Source organism: Solanum lycopersicum, chromosome 1 (genome assembly GCF_036512215.1).
Source record: "Solanum lycopersicum chromosome 1, SLM_r2.1".
In the NCBI taxonomy this organism is placed as follows: domain Eukaryota; kingdom Viridiplantae; phylum Streptophyta; class Magnoliopsida; order Solanales; family Solanaceae; genus Solanum; species Solanum lycopersicum.
In genome coordinates, this window is record NC_090800.1 from 33,794,627 (window position 1) to 33,806,089 (window position 11,463).

The 11,463-nt window shown below is 32.8% G+C and overlaps 1 pseudogene; it reads right to left on the minus strand.

Annotated features, from left to right (window-relative positions):
* Window positions 10,746-10,848, minus strand: LeU6.1ps (U6 snRNA pseudogene; annotated as a pseudogene).

Genomic DNA, 11,463 nt, shown 5'->3' on the forward strand with positions numbered 1-11,463 from the left:
CATATACCACAACTAATAGTATTAGCATCCAAATGGATGTAATTTTAGTTACTAACAAGTATTTATCTTGACAAGATTAAAACCTTGTTTTTATCTAAAGCCTTTGACACAAAGTGTTGTTTTATATTTGTCAAGAGTTCCATCAAATGTTATTTTCCTTCTAAAGATTCACTTTGTACCCAATGGTTTATTTTTTTTGAAGAAGATCAATTAACTTCCAAAATGGTTGCTCAGGATTGAATCAATCTCACTATTGACACCATTTTCTCAAAGGATGACACTATAGAAGACACAAGAACTGTTACAAAATCATATTCGAAGGAAGTAAATGTCTATTGACATTTACTACACCTCTGAATCTCATTATTAAGTACATTTTCCTTTTTCCTTTTCAAGGCCTTTTAAATCCTTCTATACACTACTCAGGTCTAATTTTACAGTCCACAGTCATAGGTCCTATTTTAATACTTTTAGAAATAGGATCTTGGATTTTGTCTAGACACTCCAACACTTAAAAGTATTTTAAGTTGGATTTCCTTCCTTTCCATTTCTCATATGGAATAGATTGTGTCTTGAACAAACAAAATCTCTTTCTTTCTGAAAAGACAAAACTTTTGTTGTTCCCTTTTGAAGTAAGTATAGTTCATCCACACAATTTTTATTGCAAACTTGAACTTATAAATAGTACATCCATCATTTCTTTCAACATTCAATTTTTCATTAGATTTGAGGTGAATAGGGCAGCAGTTTGATGGATAATTCAACTTTTCAAACATATTTCTGCACAAGGAGATTTATTCTCTCCAGTCTTATCATTTCTTATCTTTTTTCCAACTAATTTTCAACTTCAATATCATTTTGTCTCGACGTTTCTATTTCTTCATCCTTACTAGTCACCAAATTGACATTTGTTTCTAATGCAATTGTCAATAAAAGTAATGAGATATTTCTCCCCACCATGAGATGGTATTGACTTCATATCACAAATGTTAGTATAAATCAATTCTAATTGATTAAAATTCCTTTCAAGAGATTTATAAGAATGTCCAGCATACTTAGATTACACACAAACTTGACATTTATTTTTATTGCACTCAAAGGTAGACAAAACTTCTAGTTGATCAATTTTCCTTGCAAGTGTTTTTTTAATTGACATGCCCCAAGTGCTAATGTCACAAACATTGACTCAAGCAAGTAAGATCAAATAAAAATATTGAGTTTGAAAAGCTCTTCGCGAGCTATCTTTTTTCTCAAATATGTTGTTCCAACTTCTCACAATTTTCTGTGACACAAACATTGTTTAGAGTCAACACCTTGTCAAATGTCCTTTTCATAAGGAACTCTCCATAACTTTCAAGTAAATTGTTATAGAACTACCTATGAACAAAGTTTCATCGGGTCTAATAAAGGCGATATAGTCCAAATGCTTCTTTTACAAAACATGAAAAATGACTAATCACCAATATACATGTCTATAAAAATAATTATATGTATTAGACATTCTTTACATGAAAATCACAACACTTTAAGTGACACTTTTTTAATAAAAAACTCAATCATTTTGATCAAGTATACATATAATTTGGTGATTTCATACTAGTAAAATCATATACTGGTAATAGAGAAACTCAACAACCACAATACCAAATATTCTCCAAGAATTTCGTAGGTCTAACATAATACAAAAGTATCATTGAATTTAATATCTTTTTCTCCAAAATTAAATTAGACACCAAGTCTAATTTTATTTTTATCATAATCAAATAACTCTCACATTTGAAATGTGATCCAAAAAATATTTTTCAATTCCCAGACTATCAAATTGTCATTGACAGTATAAAACCTCTTTTGAGCATATGATTCTATGAAAGTATTATAGAGTTTTAATTCTCTTTGACAATCTTTACATAGTGTCAAAGTTCATTTCACAAACTTATCAAATATAAGTCACTGATCTTTTTCTTGAATCACAAATAGTCATACCACTTAATATTTATAGTGTTTCTATATAACAGTGAAATTTATAGAAAATCAAAAGTACAACACATACTTAGTAGGTGAAGTTTTCTAATCTTCAAATAAATTATATAGTTTAATTTGTTCACAGTAGAAAATTTCAAAAGATTTTAATCCAGAACAATCATACAGAATCAAATTTACAAGAAGTACAAAAATACAAAAAAAAAATTTTGTCTACAAATTGAATTAAAAATATTCTTATATTATCACATAAAATATTTTATTTTCAAATAGTCTTCCAACTATAATATTCTGATATACTATTTTATCAAACAAAAGTATGTATATCTCATTATGCCAAAAAGTGAATTTTAAAGGCAACACTACTTGCAAAGGAAAATTCATTCAAAATCCATACGATTTGCAGAACTTTTTCCAAAGACAAACTTGAAAATATCAAAACTGTTAACCTTTAGAAACTAGTTTCCTCCTATACATTTATCTTCTACTTGCATGGTCTGTTTCTATCAATCAATAGAATACAATAAATACAAACAATATAATAATTCATTAAGATTGTTGTTTTTCATCTTTTTTTCCTAAGATATTTAGAAACAACTGTGAAGAACTTGAAAAGACACAACAAAGTTTAAGAACATTTTTACAACTAGAAAATTATAACTAGTAGAGAAACTGAAATTAGATACAGATTAGAAAAAATATACAATTTTTTTTCTTAAAGAAGAATTGTTGTCAATCTGTGTTTAAAGAATCTTACTGATTCCAACAAACATTGCAGAAGAACGAAGTTACCAAAGTTTAATTAACCATTGAATTAAAGAAGAAGAGAAATTAATTCACAAATTTAAAATTTGTAACATATACTAGAATATGAAAAAATAGAAAGAAGGATAAAGCCCATTGAATGCATAGTGTCCCCTTAAGTAAATTATTCACTCGAGTATTCGATGTTTAATTTGGAATATGTCCTCCCAGGATAGAATGATCTCAATCACCACTATATTGATACCCAAAATGTTGGTGTCAGTGAGTCACTCAATGGTAGTAAATTACACTTAGAATACTAGATTTAGTTTAGTAGAAGAAGTCCAAAAATACTATTTTTAAAATGAGAGGAAATTCCTCAATTTATAGAAAACAAAGGGTAGTGTGAAAAGATTCTTATTGTGCCTTACGGGAAAGGTCACAAACCTTTGGAAAAGTCATAATCTTTCAGAAAGGTCGTCATCTTTCATAAAAGTTACAACTTTTCATAAAAGTTACAACTTTTCATAAAAGTCTTAACTTTTCATAAAATTTGCAACTATTCGTAAACGTCATAAAATTTCATAAATTCTTCAGCCTTTGATAATATTTACAACTCTTCATAAAAATCACATCTTCATTTTCTATTTACAGTTTTTAAAACCCAACAATTACCCCCTTTTTATTGTTGTCCTCACTCAAGTATGGTAAGCCTTTTGAGAAGCTCATTGAAGTACTTTTCTGGACAATCGAGGGTACCTTTAGATGTTTGTTGAATATGTAGCTCTAAGAAGAAACCTCACGTTGTGCTCATTAAGAACCAACTACCCTTGAATGTGGAAAACACTTCACACAAAATTCAAAAGGTATCTCCAAGGATGACATCATCTATATACACTTGAATGATCAGCAATTCATTATCTTGTGATTTTATAAAGAGGGGTTTTGACAATTTTACCTCTTTTGAAGTCATTATTGAAGAGGAATTTGGAAAACTTATTAGCTAGTTGGGGAACCGAGTGTTATACTCTTCTTCTTGCAAACTGATCTTGATCAGCTTCTTCATTCTCACCTTCTGAATTCACATTAGTAATTTGAACATCATCTTCCTTGAGATTGGTGGATTCATGACGAGGATGTTCTTGAGAGAGCTCATTGTTTAGATCATCTCTGTTAATCTTAAATATCTCTTCCATCTCAGAATCTTATTTGTTTTACACTTTACTTCCCAATTCTTCAAGACTCATCAAAAGTCACATGAAGATCATTTTCAATGCATAAATTTTTACACTGGATAAGCCTTGTTGGAGGAAGAGTATCCTGCAACTGTTCTTTACTCAATATTGATATCAAACTTCTCAATATATTCCTTTTGATCATCGAACACATAGTATTCACCCCTTCAACCGAAAGTTCTTTGAAATATTAAAAGTCTACTTCGTAATACCTCTAAAATAACTTAGGTAAACTAGAGCCTAAAATGGTTTTCATGAGGGTCTAAGGTCCTAAAATGGTGTATAATGTGGTATTGAGGCAGTGTCTAAGAGTTTAGGTTAATTGGATGTCAAACGTCAAGGGAGGACTAAGACGTTCACGACTAGTCACCTATGTGACTAATGTGTGTTTGCGTGATTTTATATGTGTTTTATGATCTTATGAGGTCCTTATATAAGTTATAATGGTTTTTAAAGTTAGTTTGTCATGTTTCATGAAGTTTGGACGTCAAATGTCCATGATGTTCGAAATATTTTCCTTGAAACGACCTTGTGTGTCTTAGCATGTTTTGTCGAGTTTTATGTGTTAGTTTTGTATGAAATTGATATGAGAGGTCCTAAAATCTTTTACGAACATATTCAGGTTGGAAACGTATAGGTGAAGGTCCCGAAGGACCAACCAAGTGTCCTTGAGGAAGGATCCTTCAAAGAGCTAAAGGCTGTCAAGACGAACCCAAATCGACAGAGGCAAACGACGGTTGGTTGACGAGTCGATGGGAGTCTCTGGTCAAGACTTATACTAGGGATATCAAGCTCCCAATGGCCAGTCTCATTCCCAAACGACGGTCATACAGGATGGTCCGTCTGTTGACAAACAGTTTGTCTGTGGCCAAGTTGTTGATGGGTCTGTTCCTGCGCAGCTTCACTGTTAAGTTGGAGGGTTAATTGGTAATCACCCAACGTCCAAATAAGAGTGTGGGAGGTTACTTAGGTGTATTTTAGGTATTTCAATTTTTTTAATATGAGTCCTAAATACCTTTATGAACTTATTCTTCAAAATCAAAACCCCAAAATCTCTAAGAAATTCTCTAGAACTCCATTGAAGCCAAAACTCAAGGAAGAGCTTGGATTGGAGAATTGAGTGGTGATTCTTCATAAATTTCGTGGATTAACATCATTGAAATATGGATTTTTATCCTTGAAACTCTATTCATCAAGGATCCCAAAATTCAAAGAGATTTCAAAAGTTTCCTAAAGATAAACTTGTCCAATTTTATGATCTATCCATGGGTTCTTGCATTAAAGGTTTTGAATCATTATATATTGATCATATTTATGTCAATTAGATAACTTTAGCATAATTAACCTATGAACCCTAAATTTTGACTACTTTGTGGTTGACTTGATATTGTCGTAATGCTTATGAATTCTATTTTAGCTTTCTATGAGCTATTGAATGATGTAATAATTGTATTTAATTGATGTATAGGATGTCTTAGATTGATAAATATATATTGAATTTACCTAGATTCATTGAGTATTATAATTTTTGTATTGAATTGATGATCATGGTCATGGGTAAGGGACTATTTGTATTGAATTGGATGATTTAGCTAAAGATTGAAGTGGAGAGAATGAATTGGTGGTACGCTTCCCAAATTATCTTTATTTTATGCAATGTACCTCTTGAATTATATTGTGATTGGTATGGTCCACTTATGGTGGCGGTGTTATGTGAACGATATGGCCTTGTCGGCGTTACTTTATGTATTATGATGATCATGACCTTGTCGGTAACTACTTGATGTACTATGATGAATTGTGTAGTTAATTTATGTGAACTATGATCAAATCTATTTACATTTGAGTAATGTCAACGTATATGTTCTTATATTGATATTAGGTGATCATGTTAGACTATAACTATGTCTTTATATGTGTAGTCTTAGAGTTGACGCATGATTATTCCTACTTGAGTATGTGAGTCTATGATGTTTATATTGATGAAGGTTATGCCTATGTGCTTTTTGAATATTATATGCTATGTGTGGTAAAGTGAAGTATGTATGTTTCTTATTTGGTAGACTTGTATCCCTTACTTGATGCATATATAAATGTGAATATGAGATGTATTGACTTAGGATGCTAAATCCTCTTACTATTGTATGTATGAATGCCATGAGACCTTCAATGATACTTAGGAGGTCCTTTATGTGGATCCTTCAACCTAGTGGTAAGGTTATGACTCTTGAAGTCGAAAGTCGTAATGGTATCCTTCTTGAATGATGGACTTAAGGTTGGTTAGTTGGAACTACATGATATCATCCTTAGGAAAGTCATTAATCTATCCTCTTCGTCATTGAAAGGAATCCCTAGGGAACCTCTTTGGTAGGGTGAATGTGATTGGGTTATAAACTAGATATGGAACCCCTTCGTATGATCCTTTAATGTAAGTTACTCTATGAGAACAAAGGCTAGGGCCGAGTGAGTATGGTAAGGGAAGTATCTCTAGTTAAGAATGAGGCTAGAGTACAAAGAAAACCCTTCATATTCCTTAACCATGTGCCAACACAGGATGTGTCCAAGTTCTACCATTGGCAAGTAGAATACCCTCTATCGGAGTAGGTTATAACTCCGGATTAAATGTTTTATTACCATGGTCTATGTGGGTTATTGCCTATTATCATCATATGGGATACCTACTAGTATTTGAGAAGTTTTATGAAGTTTAGGTGGTGGTATGAGATGCTATCTTGACATTGCACAATAGGATTGCAAGATGTTAGTGAGAGTCCCTAGGTCTTCTCCAAGACCATTACTTGAATGTCCTTTATGTGATGAATATCTCTTAGATGAACTAATGAATGTAATGACTTAAGTCATAAATCATGTTAAAGTGAATAAGTACTTGTTTAGAGTAGTTAAGGAGTGTTAGTTAATGTGTGAAGGGATTATAAGTATGATCACTTCATATTTTACCTAGATAAGTCTTAAAATGACTCTAGTTAAGAAAGTTGGCTGATTAAGTAGACATTATCCAAACTTAGCTAGTCTCAAGGATTACATAGGTAATCTTGAAGAGTTCAAGTATGGACAATTATCTTCTTGATTTACTTGAGTAAGTCATTTGATATCATTTGGAAAGGAGAATTTCATATTACATGTACGTTGTTGTATTAAGTGAGAATGATCTTATCCTAGGTAATATAAAGGATCTATTGAGTTTTGTTTGAAGGGATTCTATGGGCAGTCACTTCACAACTCATTCAAGTGAACCTTAGAATCACCTTTGGTAGGAGGATCTCATATTCATGTGTTTGGTGTATTATAAGTATGCGTCTCATTATAGGTGGTCTTAAGAATCATTGAGGCGTCCCTAGAGCCGGTGTGTGTGTGGTATCTCTTTGCCTTACTTAAGTGAGTCTCAGGATAGCTTTTAGTGAGAGGATTACATGCTAGAAAGTGTTAAATGTGAAGTAGAATAACTTCACTGTAGCAGTGAAGGAATTCATTGTAACAGTGATGTGAGTTACTGTAAAGTTTTCCTAAAAGTGTGATAAATTGCTTATGTGATTTCTTATGTGTTTCTAAGATTTTAATTGTTGTTCTTATGCTTATAATATGATGTTTTAATAAAAAAAATGCATTTTCCATTAAATGTCCATTATCATGATATTTATGAATTATGCCATACTTGGTACATGTGTTTGTACTAGTTGCATGCTTTTATCTATCTCTAAAGTGATTCATAGGTGAAGGTGCTATTGAAGGTGAAGGCTTGGATTATAAGTTCGTTGAAGCAAGTTGAAGTATGTACTGACTTGACTCGAGGGCGTAGATTTCTTTAGAGTTTCTTTATATTTAATTATTGTATAGACATATAGTATTATATTTCGATTGTATGAGACGTGTCCTAAGTATATTCGCGAGTCTAAGATTTGATGATATTCCTTTGATTTTATTTGAAAGATATTTTGAAAGACTACTAAAATGTTTTGTGAAAATTTTTAATTCCACACTACTTTTCATATATGTATATGTGATGAATGATGTGAAAGGGCTTGTATGAGACCTCCGAGAGGTCAAGTACGCCGGTTGCACTCCGAGAGTTCCATATTGTCTAGGGTATGCTCTCGGGATGTGACATGTTTATTCCACCCGAAGGATGGTCTTTTCTGCTTCTCTTTAATATCAACTTCTCAACCTTTGTCATTTGCAAGTTTCATTTTGTGAAGACACGGGACCAGGTCCCTTGACATAAACCACACTGACTGATGCTACCTCCACTCACCTTCATAGAAAATCACATGTCTGTCTTGGGAACCCATTTAAGAAAGAGTTACCAGTAAGCCGATAACGGGGTGACAAGAAAATCTTTTGTCCAGTAAGGCTGACTAGCTTTCTACAACTTGGGACCATGAGTAGGACCATGTCCCTTCTTCAGTCTATTCCACTTTTTTGAATAGTTTGACGAATTTCCACCATACTTTTTCGACACATGACAATATTTCTTAATATGTTCATCTCGACGACAATGCACAAACAACATACAATCATCATCAGAAAAAGATTTGTAATGAGGATTGTATGGGGGATATATCTTTTCACAGCCCATCCCTCTTCTAGTGTTGTTGCCTTGATCAATCATATTTATAAGAATCTTAGAAAAATTTATCCATTTGAGGGATTTTTCCAGTTCCTCGTTTACATACACTAGGTCCCTCTCCAACACAAGAATTCTTTCTAAATCTAATTTCATCTTCATTTTAGTAGTGTGCAACTTACTTTCTAGCTCCAGCTACAAGCTACTTGCCTCGTTCTTTCCCTTAGAAACTGTATTTGTTACCCCTTTCATCCTTTCCTTCGGTTCTAGAATCATTACCTTTTACCACAACCATTTTATTTTCAATATTAGATATTTGGGAAACTAAGAAATTTTTCCATTTTGTGAGATGTCTAGACGATTGTTGAGGAGATCATTCTCACTGTCAGCTTAATTATCAAATCAAGTAATACTACAACTTGTTTTCTTAATTTACTAGTAGAAAAAGTATATTAAATCTTTGAGTTACCTTTTCACCAGCATCCTTCTCATTTGACATTGCCATGAAAGCATCATGTGAATGTTCAAAATTTTCTAAATTACTTGAGGAATTTTCCCATGCTTCCTGATCATTCTTTATCACCTATATGAAAGCTTGTCTTCTACTTATCATGAGACGAACCTTGTCCCCCTCTTTATCTTTACCTTCTGCAATTTCACATATTCCGTTTGGTCAACCTTGTACATAAGACAAATTCAAATGGAGTGACATGGTTGATTAAACATATAACACTCCTCCCTTGATCTATTACACTCGTCATGATTTTCTTTCTTCTGATAAGCCTCATCAATCAGATTTGTCCTCTTTCTTTGCCATTGAGAATGAGACCCTCCTTTTTTTATATGAAACTCATGAATGTGAAGAATCTCAAATATTGTATTAGAGTTGCCTCTAAAGGTCTTTTGTTTTATCAACAAACACCAATTAACTTGTCGAAGATAAGGGAAATTTTAAGTATGTCAAAAACTTGTTTGCACACCGGGACAGGGTTCGTCAGGAAACATGAGCTCATTGGTGATGGAAGAGAATTTGGTATGCATTTCAAGAATATATTCACCTTGTTTTTTGTTGAAGCTTTCAAACTGAGTAGTAAAGATTTGTAACTTCGATTTCTTTGTTTCCTCAGTATCTTCATATATTGTTCTCAACCGATCCCATATACCCTTGTCTGATTCACGCGATGAGATCAAATTGAATTCATTCATGGAGCAGATACAACACCGTCCACTATACTAATCCTAACTGATTAATATAGACTTTGACGTAACACAATAAGCTACACTTAACCTAGTCCTTACAATGATTCACACAAACATAAAATGTTTCTATCACAAGTGGAAAAATTTCTAAAATATAAGCTCAAATACAAATAATTAAGAACATCAACAGGTACGAAAAAACTCTTCCAGTTGATCAGGTCCTTGTTATATGTGTTCTTGTGCTTGAGTTATTCTTAAAGATGGCTTTGTCTTTTTAAGCTTTTGAATTTAATTTGGCGAATATTAAGTTATATTTTTTTGAGAAAAGACTACATAAAATCAAAACAAATCCTTGGGACCGCCCATTGGATGTGAGACTTCTGTTTAGAAGAGTTGTGCACCTACCACCTCAGAAGTGGCAGCTTTTCTGACACGATGTCTAGTCATCTTTAATATACAGTCTTGAAGGGACTAGGTCCCTTGCAAACTTTTCTAGTAAGTTCTTGAGAAGATATTTTATTTCATGTTGACTAAGTAAACCATAAAGAGTTAATGAGCATTGGATAAACAACTTCGTCCATTCTAATTGGTGTAGTACGCTAATGCCTCACAAACCTATGACATGAAAACTTTATAGTTGTACCCCATTAAAGATATGGATAAGAGAACTCAGTCCGAGACTAGGTCGCTACATATGTGAGACCTAAAATTGACAGTTTCGTCCTCCCTTCTTGTTGGTGAGGTACACTCAACTATTAACCTACCACATGACATGATATCTTTACCTCTGTACCTCATTTGAACCTTGGCGGGAGCATTCTTCCAGCGACCAGGTCCTTTTATCTGTGAGGATGATCAGAACATCTAGAATATAACATTTTCCCCCTTTTTGATGATGACAGACAAATATTTCTTACACTGAGTTTATTTTATTCATTTCATTGTCAACAGTCCTAATAACAAGGATCTGGTTCCTTGTTAGATCTCTATGTTTTTTTTTAATTAAAAATTTGGACCATTTCTCGATTTGTGCGTGTCATCCTTGCGCAGGGGCCATGCTAATCTTCTCTGTATCGTTCCAATTTTATCGGACGTCCCCGAAGGGACATCTCTATGTTTTTTAAATGATTAAAACTTAATATTAGCTCCAAAATAATAGGAGGGCTCCACAGACAAGAGCATCTTATTCATGTTTAACCGTTAATTTGTAAGGGTTGGGCAACTTTTGTTTGAAATTCAAGTCAGACAATCTTCTTATGTTATTTTTCTCCTTAAACGATTTAAGAAACAGTTCTCTCATCGTGTTACTCGATCAAATGAAAATCTATCGTTTTTTATAAGTAAATTAACTGAAAAGTGAAAACAGTAATTAGATTATATAAATATTATAGAGATGGACTTAAGAACTCCTAGTATATGCTTAAAGAGTCAATCAAGTCCATCATATTTCCTTGCTCCTTAATCTTATCCCCTTTGTTCCAAAAATACAAGTATTAAAGACAACTATGCTTCACAAAAGTTTCAAGGAACTAAAGTTGTCCTCCATAGGATGAAGTGAATAATTCGACATTTGACAAGTTCCAATTTCCTTAATTCTTTGTTTTATTGGGGATGTATATCATGTAAATACCTTTTCAATCACTGTTTGTCCACTTGGGATTTATTAATACGAAGTTGAAAAATCAGTTTTCGTTGCCGTGTAGAACTTTTCGGTACATTTTC